Genomic DNA, 19,785 nt, shown 5'->3' on the forward strand with positions numbered 1-19,785 from the left:
AGGCACTTGACTGCTAACCAGAAGGCTGGCGGTTCAAACCCACCAGCCACTCCTCGGAAGGAAGGTTGGGCAATCTACTTCCGTAGTGATACTGTCTCGGAAACCCAAGGAGGGGTTGCTATGAGTTGGGTCCGACTCGACGGCACATAACAACAACAACATATATATAAATTCTGATTGAGAATTAATAAATGCTTTCAATGTCTATTATGGGGCATGCTTTATAGTTCATAAAAAATTGGTATATGACTTATTGGAACTAAAGGAGATATATTTGTGCAAATGAAAGTTACTTCTTTTCTCATCATTTTCTCACAAACACCACTTCCAGAGTATCTTTCTTTTATATGCTGATGTTTTTTGTTAGAATTTCCGTTAAGTATCGCATATGAAACCTGTATTTTCTTTAGCAACATATGCTTTCAAATTTAAGCTGAATGCTTTATCTAGTTAGCTTGCAATAATCTTAAATTTTTTGAGTATTGTAATATCACTTCTAAGCTACTATTATAGCTCTTGAGTTATCATTTTGACTTCTAAATTATCAACATCCAAACAACTGATAGTTACTACTGTAGGTGTTTTAGGGGAATTAAGTAAGTCGACTACATTTGCTCTGGAGCATCTTTCCTTCCTTTGTTCCCGTTGACAGTCTCTTTTGTAGGTGAAGAAATTACTTGAACAAAATAATGAAGAATGATATAATACCTGGTTGAATATTTGCTTAAAGAATGTTAATTAACGGAGTTACCAATTAAAGCAAAGTTTCTGATATTTCACTAGAAGAATTTGTAGTTTTGGGGTAGCTAGAGTACCGTCTCAAAAATTCACTGCCATTGTGTTGATTATGTGACACATAGAGACCCTGTAAAAGAAAAAAAAAAAAAAAGTCATTGCCATAGTATCAGTTCTGACTGATAGTGACCCCCACTGGGTTTCCAATACATCTTTATGGAACAGACTGCCTCATCTTTCTCCTGTGGAGAAAGGGTTTGAACCACTGACCTTTTGGTTAGCAGCCAAATGCCTTAACCACTACATCTGCTCCACAGGGTTTCCAAGGCTGTAAATTTGTATGGAACAGACTGCTTTATCTTTCTACTATGGATTGGCTGAGGGATTTGAACCATCAACTTTTGGTTAGCAGCCAAATGTTTTGACCCCTGCAGCACCAGACCTTCTTCGGAGTAAGCTGGTTCTAGTTAATGTATTGGTTGAGGACATAGATAATATGCTAATCAAAATATTAGATGAGACAAAAGAAAAGTGTCTTTGATTCTAAGATAAAATAGGAAATAATTTTTAATGTTTTAAATATCAAAATTAATATTTAAAAGTCTGGAGAGCTGGAGTACAACATAGCAGTGATAAATAGAAGATTTTTTTTTTCAAGTTTAATCAATAAAAATCCTGAATACAGAATCAGACTTCCAGTGCTAGTTAGAATATAATAGGTAGTGGTAAGCTATAGTTCCAGCCATAACAGCTAAAGGAATGTTTAGAGGGAAAATTACAGTTTTAAATTCATATGTTAGGGGAAAAAAGAAAACAACAATTAAAAATCAGCTTTCTAGTCTTCAGTTCTTAAATAGCTAGAAAAAGAACAGCAGAGTAAGTAGAAGAAACAGAGAAATAAATTAGAAGAAATTATGAAAGACCAGAAATCATGCAATAGATAACATTAACCAAGCCAGAAGTTTGTTCTTTGAAGAGATTTCTGGATTTGAAAAGCCTCTAGCAAATCTGAATAAGAAAAAAGAAAAGAGAAAAAACTAATTACTATTATTAGCAATTGACACAGGGATGTTGTTGTTGTTAGTTGCCATTCTGAATCAAAGTGACCCTATCAATAACAGAATGAAACACTGCCGGGTCCTGCACCATCTTCACTTGAACTCATTGTTGCAGCCAGTTTGTCAATCCATCTCACTGAGGGCCCTCCCCCTTTTCTCTGACTCTCCACTTTACCAAACATGATATCCTTCTTCAGGGACAGGTGCCCTCTGACAACATGACCAATGTAGGTAAGACGAAGTCATTCTCACTTCTAAGAATCATTCTGCTGCACTTCCTCCAGGACAGATTTGTTTGTTCTTCTGGCAGTCCGTGGTACTTTCAATTTTCTTCGCCAACACCACAATTCAAAGGCATCAGTTCTTCCTAGGTCTTTCTTATTAATTGTCCAAATTTCACATTCATATGAGGTGATTGAAAATATCATGGCTTGGGTTAGGCACACTTTAGTCTTCAAAGTGACATCTTTGCAGCAGATTCTCCCAGAGCAATACAATGTCTCATTTCTTGACTGCTGCTTCCATGAGTGTTCACTGTGAATCCAAGTAAACTGAAATCTCTGTCAACTTCAATCTTTTCTCCATTTATCATGAAGTTGCTTATTGGTCCAGTTATGAGGATTTTTGTTTTCTGAGACAGTATCTTTACAGAAGTAGATTGCTCAATCTTCCTTCCGAGGAGTAGCTGAGTGGGTTTGAACCAGCAGCCTTCTGGTTAGCAGTCAAATGTCTTTGGCATATGAGGCAATTGAAAATGGCACGGCTTGGGTTAGGTGCACCTCAGTCTTCAAAGAGACATCTTTGCTCTTCAGCACTTTAAAGAAGATTTTTGCAGCAGATTTTCCCAGTGTAATATGTTGTCTGATTTCTTGACTTCTGTTTCCATTAGGGTTGATCGTGTAACCAAGTAATATGAAATCTTTAATAACTTCAGTCTTTTCTGCATTTATCATGATGCTGCTTATTGGTCCAGTTGTGAGGTTTTCATTTTCTTTATGAGCTGTGGTGGCATAGTGACTAAAGCATTTGACTGCTAAGTAGAAGTCTGGGAGTTCAAACCCACCAGCCACTCCTCAGAAGGAAGACTGGACAATTACTTTAATAGAAATAGCTCCTCAGAAACCCCAAGGAGGGGTTGTATGAGTTGTGTTTGACTTGGCTGTTGTTGTTGTTGTTATGTGCTGTCAAGTCAGACCCAACCCATAGCAACCCCTCCTTGGGTTTCCGAGTCAGTATCACTGCAGAAGTAGGTTGCCCAACCTTCCTTCCAAGGAGTGGCTGGTGGGTTTGAACTGCCAGCCTTCTGGTTAGCAGTCAAGTGCCAGTGAGATTTTTATTTTTATTTTTTTTTTAATATTGAGGTGTAATCTGTAGTCTTTAATCTTCATCAGTAAGTGCTTCAAGTCATCTTCACTTTCAACAAGAAAGGTCATGTTGTCTGCATATTGCAGGTTGTTAATGAGTCTTCCTTCAATCCTAATGCCACATTCTTCTTCATATAATCTTTCTTCTAGGATTATTTGCTCATCATACAGATTGTATAAGTATGGTGAAAGGGCACAACCCTGACACACTCCCTTCCTGATTTTAAACCACACAGTATCTCCTTTTTCTGTTTGAATGATGGTCTCCTAGTCTATGAGCAGGTTCCTCATGAGCACAATTTATTGTTCTGGAACTCCTGTCCATCTAAATGTTATCCATACTTTGTTATGGTCCACACAGTCGAATGCTTTTGCATAGTCAATGAAACACAAGTAAACATCTTTCTGGTGTTCTTTACTCTGAGCTAAGATTCATCTGACATCAGCAATGATATCCCTCATCCCACGTCTTCTAATTTCAGCTTGCTTTTCTGGAAATTCCCTGTCAATTTACTGCTGTAACCGTTTTTGAATTATCTCCAGCAAGATTTTCCTTGCATGTGATATTACTGATATTGTTCAGTAATTCCCACATTCTATTGGATCATCTTTCTTTGGGTCACCTTTCTTTGGAATGGATACAAACATGGATCTCTTCCACTCAGTTGGCCAGCTGTCTTCTAAATTTCTTAGCATCGACGAGTAAGTTCCTCCAGTGAGGCATCCATTTGTTGAAACCTCTCAATGGGTATTCCGTCAAATCCTAGAGCCTTGTTTTTTGTCAATTTCTTCAGTGCAGCTTTGACTTCTTCCTTCAGTACCATTGATTCTTGATCATATGCTACCTCCTGAAATAGATGAACATTGACTAATTATTTTTTGTACAGTGACTCTGTGTATGCCTTCCATCTTTTTTTGATTTTATTTTTATTTTAAGAGCTTGTTTTACATTCTAAGTCATGCGTACATTTAGTTTCATTCCCCATTCACCATGTCCAACTCTAACCCAGTCTCTTCCCCTCCCTACCCTGCAACACTCCCCCTGTGCCCCTCATAATTATGCACTCCTGTTTGTCCTGCATTTCCTCAGTTTGAACATTGGTCCTTTGGTGTCCCATGGTCTATTTCTTTAAGAGATGTATTACCATTGAGTGTGTGGGTGCTGCATCCTGGGTTGAATGGTCTGCGTGTAACTATTGGGCTGAGAGCCCGCCCCTGGGAGTGAGCTTTATTCCAGGAGCCGAATGTATTTCAGGGCCATAGTATTGGGAGTGTCACCAGATTTCATCTGACCAGTAATTCTGGTCATTATTGAGTTTTTGGATTTTGTTCCATGTTTTCCGTCCCACTCTATCCAGGATCTCCAGATTTGATCCTTTCCTGAGTGGTTGGCATTGGTAGCCGGGCACCATCTGGTTCTTCTGGTCTCAAGGGCCATTGTGTCCTAAGGTTGATTGCTTCTAAATGCCCTTTGTGTGTGTGTGTGTGTGTGTGCGTGCATTCTTCTTTATTTCCAACTCTAGGAGACCGTTAGCTTCATCTTAGATGGCTGCTTAAAAGCTTTTAAGACCCCAGTCGCTACTCACCAATGTAGGATGTGGAGCAATGCTTTTATGTATTTTGTTGTGCCAGTTGAGTCTGGTGTACCCCAGTGCTATGGTCCTGAGGTAGTATCTTTACTGGATCTCTCTCCCATAGTGTCAGGATGTCTGTGAGGGGTTACTCTGTGTCTGTCTTCTATTGTTTCTGTAAGGACTGCTGGTATTTTGTGTTATTGGTGTCTGTACAACATTAGGCTCAGCTGAGTCTATCCTTGGTCTAGAGTATACCTCTATTCACTGATCCCTGTTTGATCATCTCAGGTGTTTATGTGTTTATCTGTATAGCCTAGTGTTTGGTGTTAATGGCAATGTGGTATTGTGGACACATTGGTTGGTTTTAGCATCTGTCGTCTACCTCTTTTGTGCACAGTTCAATGTCCTCTCATTTCCCAATGTTATCATGGTGGTCATATACCTTTCCCTTATATCCCTCCCCCTACCCATGTCAGTACGTAAGCCCCAACTAGCCCTAAATTAATCCCTCCCATTCCCTCCCCATCCCAGTAACCTACAAGGTGAATTCCCTTTCCCAAGAAAACCCTTCTCTGTCTTTTTACAGTAATGGGTTCATACAGTACTTGTCCTTCTACAATTGACTTATTTCACTCAGCATAATGTCCTCCAGGTTCATCCACATTGCAAGATGATTCACATATCCCTCATTGTTCTTTAATGTGGCATAATATTCCATTGTGTGGATATATCATAATTTGGTTATCCACTCATCTGTTGATGGGCATTTAGGTAGTTTCCATATCTTTGCTATGGTGAATTGTGCTGCAATGAACAATTGTGATAGTGCATAAACAGACATAAGTGTACATATGTCTGTTTGTGCACTATCTCTCACCTCTTTAGGATATATTCCTTGTAATGGAATTGCTGGGTCAAATGGTACTTCTATTTTCAGTTTTTTAAGGAAATGCCATATTGTTTGCCACAATAGTTTTACCATTTTACAATCCCACCAGAAGTTCACAAGAATTCCAATCTCTCCACAACCCCACCAGCATTTGTTACTATCTGATCTGTTGAACTTTGCCATTATTGCTGGGGTGATATCTCGTTGTTTTGATTTGCATCTCTCTAATGATTAATGATCATGAGCAATTTCTCATGTGTTTGTTGTCTGTGTATCTTCTTTGGTGAAGTGTCTGTTCAAGTCTTTTGTCCATTTGTGAATTGGGTTATTTGTCTTTTTGGTGTTGAGGTGTTGAAGTTTTCTGTAGATTTGGGAGATAAGTCCTTTGTCAGATATGTCATATGCAAATCTTCTTTTGATGTTTCCTGCGTCATTCAGTAGTTTGCTCATAGAATATTTCAATATTGCAACTCAAAACTTAAATTTTTCTTCAGTTCTTTCAACTTGAGAAATACTGAGCATGTTCTTCCCTTTTGGTTTTCTTTGCACATTTCATTATAATAATTGACTTTGACTTCTCAAGCTGCTCTTTGAAATCTTCTGTTCAGCTCTTTTATCTTGTCATTTCTTCCTTTTGCTTTAGCCAGTCTCCATTGAATAGCAAGATTCAGAGTTTCTTTTGACATCCATTTTGGTCTCTTCTACTTTTCTTGTCTTTTTAATGACCTTCGTTTTCTCCATGTATGATGTTCTTGATATCATCCTACAATTATCTGGTTTTCAGTCATTGGTGTTCAGATGGTCTTTAAATGGTCTCTAAATTCAAGTGGGATGTAATCAAAGTCATATTTTGGCTCTCATGGGCTTCTTTTAATTGTCTTCAGCTTCAATTTGAATTTGCATGTGAGCAGTTGATGGTCTGTTCCACAGCCAGCCCCTGGACTTGTTTTGGCTGAAGATATTGAGCTTCTGCATCGCCTCTTTGCACAGATGTAGTTGATCTGATTTTTTGTTTATTCCATCTGGTGAAGTCCATGTGTATAGCCATCGTTTATGTTATTTAATAAGGTATTTGCAATGAATAAGTCATTGGTCTCACAAAATTTTGTCATGCAATCTCTGACATCATTTCTATCACCAGGGCCATACTTTCCAACTACTGTTGATTCTTCTTCGTTTCCAACTTTTGCTTTCCAATCACCAGTAATAATCAACACATCTTGATTGCATGTTTGGTCAATTTCAGAATGCAGAATTTCGTAAAAATCTTTAACCTCTTCCTCTTTGGCTTTGGTGCTGAGTGTGTTCATTTGAATAATTATAGTATTAAATGGTTTTCCTTGTAGGCATATGGATATTATCCTATCACGGACAGCATTGTACTTCAGGACAGATCTTGAAACATTTTTTTATGATAATGAATGCTACACCATTCCTCTTCAAATTTTCACTCTGAGCATAATAGATCATATGGCTGTCTGATTCCAAATGGCCAAAACCAGTCCATATCAGCTCACTAATGCCTAGGATGTCAATCTTTATGTGTTCTATATCATTTTGGATGAGTTCCAATTTTCCTAGGTTCATACTTCATACATTCCATGTTCTGATTATTAATGGATGTTTACAGCTGTCTCTTCCCATTGTGACTCATGGCACACCAGCAAGTGGAGGTCCCTAAAGCATTACTCCATCCACATCATTAAGGTTGACTCTATTTTGAGGATATTGCTCTTCCCAAGTGCCTTCTGACCTGCTGGGCTCATCATCCGGCACTATATCAGATAATGTTTCAGGGCTAGTCATAAAGTTTTCTAGTATTGTATCAGACACTTTTTCACTGTTATTCATAAGGTTTTCACTGGCCAATTCTTTGAGAAGTGGATGGCCCCTTCCTTCTTCCATGTCAGTCTTAGTGTGGAAGCTCCATTGAAACCTGCCAACCATGGGTGATCCTGATGGTATTTGAAATAACAGTGGCATAGCCTCTAGCCTCACAGCAACCACACAAGCCACCACAGTATGACAAACTGACAGACAAGTAGTATCTTGTCAATATACTATACTATAATTACTATGTGTTTATTCAGTCATTCATCATTTATTCAAAAAAAATACTTGTTGCACACCTATTAATTGCCATGCTCTAGTTTAGGTGCTAGAGTAAAGCAGTCAATACAAAAAAAGATCCTTGCTCATTAGCTATTAGAGAGATGCAAATCAAAACAACAATGAGATACCATCTTGCTCCAGCACTAGTAGCAAAGTTCAACAAGACAGAAAATAACAAATGCTGGCGAGGTTGTGGAGAGATTGGGACTCTCATACACTGCTGGTGGGACTGTAAAATGGTACAACCATTGTGGAAAGCAGTATGGCGATTCCTTCAAAAGTTGGAGATACAAATACCATTTGACCCAGCCATCCCATTACTAGGTATATACCCTAAAGAAGTGAGAGCCATAACAAGAACAGATATATGCACGCCGATGTTCATCGCAGCACTATTTACAATAGCCAAAACTTGGAAACAACCTAGATGTCCAACAACTGAGGAATGGATAACCAAACTTTGGTACATTCACACAATGGAATACTATGCAGCGCTAAAGAATAATGTAGAATCTGCAGAACACCGCATAACGTGGATGAACTTGGAGGACATTATGCTGAGCGAAATAAGTCAGTCACAAAAGGACAAATATTGTATTAGTCCGTTATTGTAAAAGTTAAGGAAATGTTTATATATTGGAGGACATTTTCTTTGTTGGTTACCAGGGGTGGGAGGGAAGGGGAGGGAATGCTGTTAGATAGATAGAGATAAATATTGATTTGGGTGAAGAGAAGGGCAATGTACCAAATGTGAGTGACCAATATGGCAGCATTGAGGATGAGAAAGACAGAGAGAGTTACATGGGCAGTACAAACAACAAATATGAACCCCTTTGTAAATACAATACTGAGTTGTTAATGAAAGCAAACATGGGTATAGGGACGGATAGACGGGTGAACAAGCTAAACAATTATGTATGTCTAAATGGAGAGTGTATCCAAGATCATATACAGGGTTGGCAGACAATGGGCCTCTCGAAGAGTATGAAGGGATGAACACTGGGAGGAGGTAACTATGGGGAGGAAGTGGGAGGGGAGCTGCTGCATTGTAAATTTTGGTCAATGACATGAGACAAAGTATATGTGAACTGCTGTATGAAAAGTGAATTTACTCTGTAAATCTTCACCCAAATCCTAATAAAAAAATAAAAAAAAAAAAAAGATCCTTGCCCTTGTGGAGACAAACAAAAACAAAATATGTTGTATATTATTGAATAATAAGGCTAGGAAGAAAAATGAAGGGATACAGTTGTAAATATGCAATCATGAGAGACCACACTTAAAAGGGATATCTGAAGAAAGTATAGGAGTAAATGAGAGAGGAAGTAAAAGCAAGTAGAAAGTTTCTGTGGTGAGTGGACATGTATCTTGTGTATCTAAGAAATAGTGACTAAGCAAATATTACAGGAGTGGAATGAACAGTTTTTTTGTTTGCGTGTTTGTGGGGTGGAGGTTAGAGATGAGATTAGACAGGCAATGTAGGTCAGGCTATGAAGTAGGAGCTTGTGTGGCATAGTGATTACTGGCTTTTTGTCTGTGTTAGATAGGACCCCATTGGCCAGTTTTGTCTAGACAAGTAACATAACTGAGCTTAAATTTTAATTGGTTGATATTGACATGTGGAAAGTTGATTGAAAGAGGCCTAGAACAGAAACATATTCAATACTTAGGGAGTAATTGAAATCACAGATGAAGGATGATGGGAGTTTGGACCAGCTTTGAGTAGAAAAACCAAAACACCAAACTCACTGCCATCAAGTTGATTCTGACTCATAGCACACACCCCTCCTCCACCCTTTAGGTTTTCAAGGCTGTAATTTTTTGTGGAAGCAGACTGCCCCATCTTTCTTTTGCAAAGCAGCTAGTGGGTTTGAACCACTGACCCTTTGGTTAGCGGAGAAGGGTACAAAACTGTTGATTACCTTTAATATTTGAAGGTAGTGCTCCAGGCTGGATTAAAGCATATGATAGCCCTAAGCACTAATAATCTGTGGTTCTTCCTCCTCTGCTTACTCATGCATTCAAATGGGGTATGATATATATATATATATATATATATATATATATATATATATATATAAAAGTGTGTGTGTAGGTATGTGTGTGTATATGTATATATATATATATTATATATATATATATATGTATGTATGTAATGTGTGTATGTGCCTTAGCTAACCATGATGAAACTTCTTTTTAAATGTGACTATATTAGTGATTGAACACAAGAAAAGAATATACTATTTTTATGTAATGTGATGCAATAGATTATAAAATGTTTAGTGGATGAGTGGTAACAAGATTTTTACTACATATCACATTTTCTACAAAAAGAATACTTTACATATACTACAACAAAGAATATGAGTCAGTGAATCTAGTTGTTTTAATAATCAATAAAATTCTGTTGCTATCCCACAATGAAAAACTGACTTTCACCAGTTTTGCTTTAAATGGCTCAAACTGCAATTCTGATTCTTATTTCACAATAAATACTGTAATTATAAAAGAATAAATGAAAAGATGTTGTAAGAGAAAAATTAATGATCAGAAAACAAATATTACAAACAAATTAATATATTTAAATTTTAGATAGATCTCTCATCTCTAACAAAATGTTAGAGATGAGAGATCTATCTAAAATTAAAATTATAAACATTTCTTAATTATAAAAATTTCTTTCTATTATTTGCTCTTACAAATTTCAATGATTTTGTCACAATTAAGCTCCTGAACAATATCTACTTCCATACATAATAAGGATAATGAATCAATTCTCTCTTGAATCATTGTTGTACACTGAGGGTGTTTGTGTCTTGTTAGGGATGAAAGTAAGTATTCTGTTGTGCACTTTGTGATCCTTAAAGTTAGGAAAATGGATAAAGAAATTTCAGAATTGGTAATTAGGCACTGTATTTTGTCTTCTATTATGGATCATACATGCCTTCAGGAGTACAGTTTTCCTTTCCTGAATCTGTATACTTAATTCTTATGCAAAAATGAAATTGTCACAGTAAAGGTTTGAATTTAATTTATCCAGATAACCCTACACTAATTTCTTGTATGCCTTTATGAATTCTTTATCAGGTGTATCCACATTATTTAAGAAGGAAACTAATTGAAAGAATTTCATTCTCTGTTGTCCTTTTCATGCAAGATTCAAGTGTATCAATGATTGTGTAGTATTTGATTACAAAATTGTATCTGGCATTCAACATTTCTGGAGCACTTTAATTATTGTTTCTTTTTCATTCTTTTTCATTAGCGAACAGCTTGATCATCAGTATTTGGCATATTTGTTTTGTTGCGTTTTCAAAATCTTCCCTTCAATTATGCAAATACTCTATTGATGACTACTAGAGGTCTGAGCATGTCTTTAAATGTTCTTCTGAATCTTAGAGAGCTTCACTTGTCCGATGAAAATGCTGCAATATATTAATCTACATAATCAATATAAATACATACTCTAGTGTTTGCATTTTGTTGGGAATATGTTCAACTTTTCTTTGTGTATTTCCTCTTTGTTTCTGGCCTTCAGCAATATTTTCTAAACCATCTAGAATCTGAATGACGTATACCTGGGTCATACTCATTACACTTCTCAACATATATTAGAAAGGCATTTTAATACTCATTGCCTAAATATATTTTAAGGACTTCCCATTGGTGAATAGAGCTGGCAAAAAAATGTGTAGAGTAACTGACCATTAGAAAAAAAAGTATTAATTGCTTCCAAACAACAATTTACTGTGCTATGACCTACAAGATTAGGTGAATGCACAGCACATGGTACAAAAATGGCATATTTATTATGTTTTAAAATTATCTTTTGCAGGTATTTATAATGCTCTGACATATTGGCAACATTGCCATAGGACTGGCTTCCACACTTAGAAAAATCCATTTTGCAAACTTCCTACAAATAGTGAAGTTCTTGATTTGCAATTTCTTCACCAGCGTGACTTTTTAAGCTAGTAAATGTGATAAATCACTTGACAGGCTTTCCATCTGTTGGAGCTATGTAGCTTAAAACAATACTTAGCTGAACTGTATGAGAAAGATCAGGACAGGAGTGAAATATACAGACAAATTGAAATATCAAGCTATATTTATTTTACTGAAAATAATTGATTGAACTTTATCACTTTTCAAGTTTATTAATTCTTCATACATTATTTTAAACATGTATGATGGGTTGCCCTTTCCTGTGTTACCACAGGAGGTGTGACCTACTAAAAATGGATCAAACTGAGCAACAAGTTCAAGTAAACTCCTAAAATTTCCATTCTTTTCCTTGAAAAGAAAATCCATGTTCAGTGATTGTTATAATGACAGCAAACACGTATTGCAAACAACATTTCAGCACTGGTATTCTTCATCAATTTGTGTTTCCAGTTCACGAGTTAAGCCAAAACCATGGCTTTGGTTTTAGTATGACAACATACAATCCTTGTAAATTGAACTGTTTTCATGTTTATCAGTCATATTTGAGTTGTGTTGTTCACTAAATCTATCCGTATCAAATCAGGAATTAAATGATTTAGGACTGAATAGTTTCCAAACAGGGAGCTCTAGTGGTGTAGTGCCTAAGGCATTTGACTGCTAACCGGAAAGGCTGGTGGTTCAAACCCACGAGCCACTCCTCAGAAGGAAGGTTGGGCAATCTACTTCCGTAGTGATACCACCTCGGAAACCTAAGAAAGGATTGCCATGAGTAGGATCTGACTGGACGACAGCGAGTTTGATTTTTTGGAGAGTTTGCAAGGAAAACAATATATAGAGCTGACTGATAGAGGATACAGTAGCCACTCCCTGTTATAGTTTTCACCATTAGCTTTGCACTGTAGACATACATTTTGTCTACACACAAAAGCTTGTTTGTTTACCACCCAGAAATTTTTGACACAAATTTTCAAGTGGTTCACTTCAATGGCCCTCTTTTGATCCAGAAATTTACATTATTAGAAGAAGAATTATTCCACAAAGCAGGATCTATATTTCTGTTATTTTTGGTGTCTGCAGATGTGACAATTTCAGATGTTAAAATAGTTTCACTTTCTACACCATTACTATTTTTTTCAACAAAAAGGAATAGAAGCAGAATTTGGACCAAATTCTGTTATATTCATATTGCTGTTATTAATTTCAGCACTAGCAGGACTAGCACAATGATTTCCACTCATTAAACTTGAATATTCAATAGAAGAGGTCTCTCTGATTCATTACATTTTCAAAAGGAAGTTAATTTTGGAATTGTCCCTAGGGATTCACAAATCCTTTCCTTTTTGTCTTCTGTGAGCTTTCATTTTTGAACTCCACTTAGTTATTTTCCATTTCATTTTACCTGGATATAAAATTATGTTACTTTTTAAATTTGGTTCTACCTTAGCAAATAAATTTGAATAATTCAAAATAAATAAATTTTATAAAATACATGCAATTTATAAAATAAAATAAACATTCAAGTTGTATATGAACACCAAAATTTGTATTTGAATATTAGTAAAATAAAATAATTGATTTGGAATATGTAACTTTGTTCTTCAGAATTGAAATTGTCCAATGAAGTGGTATTTAATAGGCAGTTGGAAATAATTTCATTCGTTTGTTGTACAATTTGTTGGCAGCCTCTGTGCAGATCTCCATGAGTGCTTTACATTTTGAAACAATACTTAAAAATTTGTGCACTTACTTTCCATCCTTTGATACTGAACCTTAACAATTTATTGGACTACTGCTGATACCTAATGTGAGTGAGAACAATTGAAAAGAGCATAATACAAATACAAGGGTAGGCTCAATCTGAAGACTTATTTTGGTTCATTTTTCTCAGGACAGGGCCAGATACATTATAAGTCATGTAATTATAGTGCCACTGGCTAGTTTTTATGTGGTCAACAAGAGAGAACTGAATGAGGTTATACTTGATTTTTCCAAAAGGAAAAGGAAAATAAAATTGTTATTTGAATAATTTATAGAATGGATATTTTATTACTTTATGTAATTGCTAAACTTCCACATTTAGAGATATGTACATAATTGATGTAACAATAGCACCACTTCTTAATGAGCAAGTTTGTTTTGTGAGTCATAACAATATCAATCAATTTCTGAAAAGAAAGTCAGTCTGAAGGGAAATGGAAAACAAAATACATTTATACAATTTTTATTATCTAAAATGTATTTAATTTATGTCCTTGAGGAATAGTTCAATTTTCTTATATAGAGATATGTAAATATTTTGAAAGAATATAAATATAATGCTCTGATAATACCCTTTGTTGTTTTCTTGGAAGATGAATTTAAAAAAACACACTCATTATAAAACAGTAATATATTTTGCATGATAATTAGATATTGAATTTTGTGTCCTCTTAATTTGTCTGGTAGTGTAGTGCCTAACGAACTTGACTGTTAACCAGAAGTCTGGTGGTTCAAACCCACCAGCCACTCCTCGGAAGGAAGGTTGGGCAATCTACTTCTATAGTGATACTGCCTCAGAAACCCAAGGAAGGGTCGCTATGCATTGGGTCTTTCTTGATGGCACATAACAGTGATAACAACAGCAACTTAATTTGTCTAAAACGTCATTTATTAGCATATATATAAAGCACTGTGTCTCATGGAATAGATAATAAAAAAATGAAACTCACCTGAAACACAAATGAAAACTTTTTATGGTAGATAAATATTAATATTTCCAACATTCTTTGGATGTTTACTACCTTAGCATTCAATTGTTACCTATGTTAATATTATTTGAAATGTATACTAGATTGTATCCATGTGTATGCCAAACATATTTTAAAATTAAAGTTATGAATATTATTGTGTGCAAAACTTAGAAAATAACTATATGTAAATGCTATACAATTTGAAAAAAAACTTGATTGAATTCATTGCAATGGTGAACTAATTCAAGTTTACTCACTTTTACATGTCACCTGGGACTGGAGTTCCCATTAGTTGTTCACTAGGATATGGGCAAGAGTGTACCCTTGTGTTTGTATCATGGCAAAAAGCATTCCTGGCCCTCCTAGCTGGCTGGAGTTGCTAGACATCAGACGTAGATGTACAAGATGATTCTCTTAAAATGGATCATGTTGTTGTTGTTGTTATGTGCCGTCGAGTCAGATCCAACTCATAGTGACCCCTCCTTGTGTTTCCGACACAGTATCACTACAGAAGTAGAATGCTCCATCTTCCTTCCGAGGAGTGGCTAGTGGGTTTGAACCACCAGCCTTCTGGTTAGCAGTGAAGTGCCTTAGGCACTATGCTACCAGAGCTCCTATTAATATAATGTATCCTTGCCCAGTAGCTGCTCATGTTGGATCCAATTGAACACTGGTGAATGTAGCAAGAGTTAGACTCAACTACTCACTCCCACCTTTTGTTTATTAGAAAGAAATAGTATACTTTTAAGAGACTTGCCAAGATAAGGAGTTTCAATTATATGTGAGGGGACTGTAGGAAACAGATGACAATGCAGGTATTGAAATGGTAGGATACTCATAGCTTAAACAACTTTGTTCATGTATACCCTTGTGACCCTGCCCAAACTTTATTTTAGGTCAGCACATTCTCATGCGCTGGAGCTAATATTCATTTCATTTAGAGCCCTAACAGTTTCCCTCCACTATGGCTTTTGCTTTCCCTTGTACCCTGACTGCTTGGCATCTATGGTAGTTAAGGTTGTGTGTCAACTTGGCTGGGCTGTGGTTTTGAGTGGCTGGACAGCTGGATGTAGTTATTCCTGATGATGAGAATGTAATCAGCTCCATTACATGGAATCTGCTGTGAGCTGAGAAGTAGTTGCCTTTGGGGTGTGACCTGCTTCTAGTATATAAGGAGAAGCTTTGAGGAAGTTCTCTAGCTTTGTGGCATATCTGGACCCTGCATTTGGCCAAGTCTTCACTTCCAGTTCCTGGACTTGGACCAGTGACCTGCTGTGTTGTCTGTTAATCTTGTGATTGTTGCTGGACTTGAACCAGTGGTCTGCTGTGTTGCCTGCCAATCTCGGGATTGTGCTATTTTACCTGCCAAATTCAGATTCATCAGCCTCAGCAGCCAACAGCTGTCTCAGTTAGGAGATTCCTCTATCTCCAGTGGGCATGGAATGAGAGGCACAGCTGAAGCTCAAGGTCGAGAGGCCTTCACCCAGCCCCTAGAGCTGACACTCTGAATTTTGATTTCTAGCCTCCTAAACTGTAAGATAATAAAATTCCTGTTTGTTAAGCCATACACTTGTGGTGTTCCTGTTACAGCAGCACTATAACTGAGACAGAATTTATAGAGCCTTGCTTTGGACAACTGGTGTCCCTGTTTTGTCGATGCCCAAAGCATGTGCTTAATTTGTCCTTGGTAGTGTTGATAAAGAAGTTGATGGATGTGGGATATGAGAGAAAGAAGGAGTTCCAGATAACACCAAGATTTTTGTCAGAATAATTGGGAGGATGAGAAGACCATATTGAGGACTGGGATGAGGGGAGAGGTTAGGTATTCAATCTTGGGCCTGTTAACTTTGAAATGCCTATTAGACACCTGGGAGCTCTGGTGGTATAGTGACTAAGTAAAGATGGTTGTGAGACACTGGGATGCAGGAGTAGCAATTCATGGGAAGGGTCAAGGCTAGAGATATATATGTGGGTATTATCAGTGTATGAGTTTTAAAATCCATGAGTTTAGATTTGTAGTGCAAGCACATTATTTCAGATAGAAAATAGAGTATGTCCAAGGTCTAAGCTATGAAGCCACTGTGGTGTTAAGAGATCTTGGAGACAAGGAAGTACCAGCAAAGAAAAAGAGAAAAACATGGAAAGTGCTGCAAGGAGGAGGAAGTAATCAGCTCTGACATGAGCTGCTGCTGATGCAGGCAAAATAAGGATGGAGAATTGGCCATTAGCTTTAACCACTTGGAGGTCATTGGTGATCATGCTAAGCAGGATCGTTATAGAAGTGCAGATTCCACCTTGCACAAAGTTGCCCAGCCAAGTGGGTGAGTTGGAGGAAAAAGTCCTACACTGACACATTTACTTAGATGGTATAACTATTTGTGATGCAGCCATCCAGAAGGGCTAATTTGCACAAAGACATAATGTTTGCTAATTAGGCCTTGTTGACAAAAACAGTTTCTGGGCAAAACCCGTTTGAAGTGGGTTCATAAAAGAGTAGAAGGGAAGGAATTGGAAATGTTGTGTATGGCCTACTCTTACCAGCAGTGTAGCAAACAAACAATAGGAAAAAAAATGAGTTGGTATATGGAGGGAATCAAAGGAAACTTATTACTATTATCTTGAAAGTTAAAGTTTGAAAATTAATGTTTGAATACTAATGGGGAATATTTAGCACAAAAGGGAGCTGTGTACTTGTTTTACTCTAGACACATTTTATGTATTATCTTATTTAATTCTTTCATTGAAAGGGTAAGAAAACAGAAAGATAAAAAAAATACTCAAGGGTACACTTTTGTTGTTGGTCACTGTATTCTCTGTGCTTAGAAAATGCTCACAACACAGTGGGCAATAAATATTTGTTGAAATTTACCAGGACTTGAGCTTGTAGTCTAATTCCCAAGCTTGAACCTTTAACTGTTTGACTTTAGTACCATTTTCATGTAGGTCTATCCATGTAGCATGGGTCTATTTGTACTGGTTACTTCTCTTAGAGAGAATAGAGGAGAGGACACATTTGTTTACAAGGTTAATCTCCCTGAGGACCAGAAAAATGCTTTTTCATTTCTATGTGACCTAGGACAGTGTTTGGAACAATAAGTATTCAATATAATCAAGGATTTGTACATTCAAAAGCCACTTGATTATGTGAGTTGCATTAACATTCATTATCCTGACAAATAATTATTCAATAAATTTAAATTTAAAATCTGTTTTAAACGCAACTGTTTTATTGATTGTAAAATAATATGTGCTCATTATAGAAAATGTAGAAAATGCAGAAAAATAGAAAGAAGGAAAACAGTTCACCTCTAATCCTAGTATCAAGAGACATCCACTTTTTATCCAGTTGGTGTATTTTCTCCTGCCTATTCATTTACTTATTTATAAGTGCATTGTTCTGGAAGTCATTGCAATAATAGTAATAAGAAATGTATTTCTTGTGCATATGCAAGCTGAATGTTCATATTTAAACTTCATAACCAAGTTATGAAAAAGGAACTAATGCTGCACCATTTTATAAATGAGAAAACTGAGGCTCAGAGAGACGGAGCCACTTGCTCAAGGTCACAAGTAGAGCCACATTAATGCACTTTAATTCTCTCCTCTGATTTCAAGTGCTGCTCAATCTTTTTCCTTCAGGCTGATAAGGGCCTATTCTGCTTTTAAGTGTCTGTCATGCACACTGTAACAATTAAACATTCTTAAAAGACTTCATTGATTGAGGCCCCTTGACGATGCAGGGGCTTCCTCTGCCTCCTCCCCTCTCACTGGTCTAAGCACCCTGCTTTGTAAACATGCAGTTGCTTCATGGGCCCGTTGTATTTTTTCTCTCTAAAGCTCAAGAACAAATGCTATTTGAATTCTTTGTTTTTTTGTTTTTTTCTTTCACAGAATCTGATACAAATCCTTGACACAATGGAGATGCTGAATAAAAGTGATTGTCTAACAGGTAAGTCCTTTGACTTCCAGAGCCTAATTTTTATGCTGCATTTTGGTTCTGTCTCACTTACTTTGGACCTGTCATCAAGAGGGACTAATCGCAGGAGAAAGAAATCATGCCTGGTATAGGGTCAGTGGAAAGGAGAAAGCCCCTCTATGAGATGGATTGTTCAAGTGGCTGCTACAACGGACTCAAACAGAGCAAGAAATGTGAGGATGACACAGGATCTGGCAACGTTTTATTCTGTTATACATAAGGTCATAATGAGTCAGATCCAACTGGATGGCACTGAACAACATTCTCTATTCTGGCCTGAGGGGTCAGGCAGAAGCATATCACTAGAAAATAGAACTTTGGGCAAGCACTGAAACTGTGTCGCTGTCCAAATATCTGACACCCATCTTTTAGATAACTTTACTGTAATATCAGCTCAAAAATATAAGTCAAGCTTATTAATCTTTTGCTTACCACATTAAAGCACTACATAAATATTACAAATGTACCTTCCTCACTTCGACTGATGAAAATAGGTCTATGATGTGCTCAAAAGTGTGTACTGCATTCTCTTCTCCTTCTACACTTAACAAAGCAAGATCACAGTGCCTTGAACCATGGAAACTCTCAAACTAGAAAGCATTAGTTTTAACTTGCTGAAGGATCTCTGATAGCTGGCAATGGAAACTGTAATGATTAATAGAAACTGCTCAGTGGTGTCCCCCTTTGACTGGCTCCAAGGCCACATGCCATACCTGACATACCTGAGATACACCTCTGGGGTGAGAGTAGGGCAAGGCGAGAGAGAAAATAGTTGAGAACCTTCCTTGCTGTTTCATAATCTTTTTAAAGATTCTTACAAGGGGAAAACAAACAGCACTTTGAAGGCAGCAGTAGAAGACTGTTGATAAGCATGCTTAGGGCATTTAATGCATTGTGTAGATAATGACAATGGCCAGTTTCTAACAGTGCCAGTGGTCTTCACACTGGAACATAGTTAGGCTTATTTGCTGTAAGTGATTCCTGCTGTGTTAAAAAGGGAAATAAATATCCTGGTTTCATTTTAATATTATTTTTGCTAGGGAAGAGAGAATCATTTTTTGAGATACCTAGTGTTTTAGCAGCCTGCCAAAGTTACTATTATCATCATTTGTTACACTGCCTTTAAAAAAACAAAACAAAATATCCCTACATTCAGTGTGTCTCTTCAGAACCTATTTTATTTTTAATACTCAGTCATGCCTCTTTGCTGATCTTTATGGTGCTGCTGTGTTGGCATTAGCTTTGCTATTTATGATTTCTGCATTTCCATTATGCCTTTCACATGTTCTTTATTTCAATGCAGAAATGTATTTGGCCTGTCCAAAAAAAAAAAAAAAAAAGAAGAAGAAAGAAAGAAAACCTGCTTATTTAAATCCAAATCTTTCTGTCATTGTTTCTGCTTT

The sequence above is a fragment of the Orycteropus afer genome, unplaced genomic scaffold, assembly GCF_000298275.1.
Source record: "Orycteropus afer afer isolate SDZICR_OR568_19922 unplaced genomic scaffold, OryAfe1.0 scaffold00243, whole genome shotgun sequence".
Classification (NCBI taxonomy): domain Eukaryota; kingdom Metazoa; phylum Chordata; class Mammalia; order Tubulidentata; family Orycteropodidae; genus Orycteropus; species Orycteropus afer.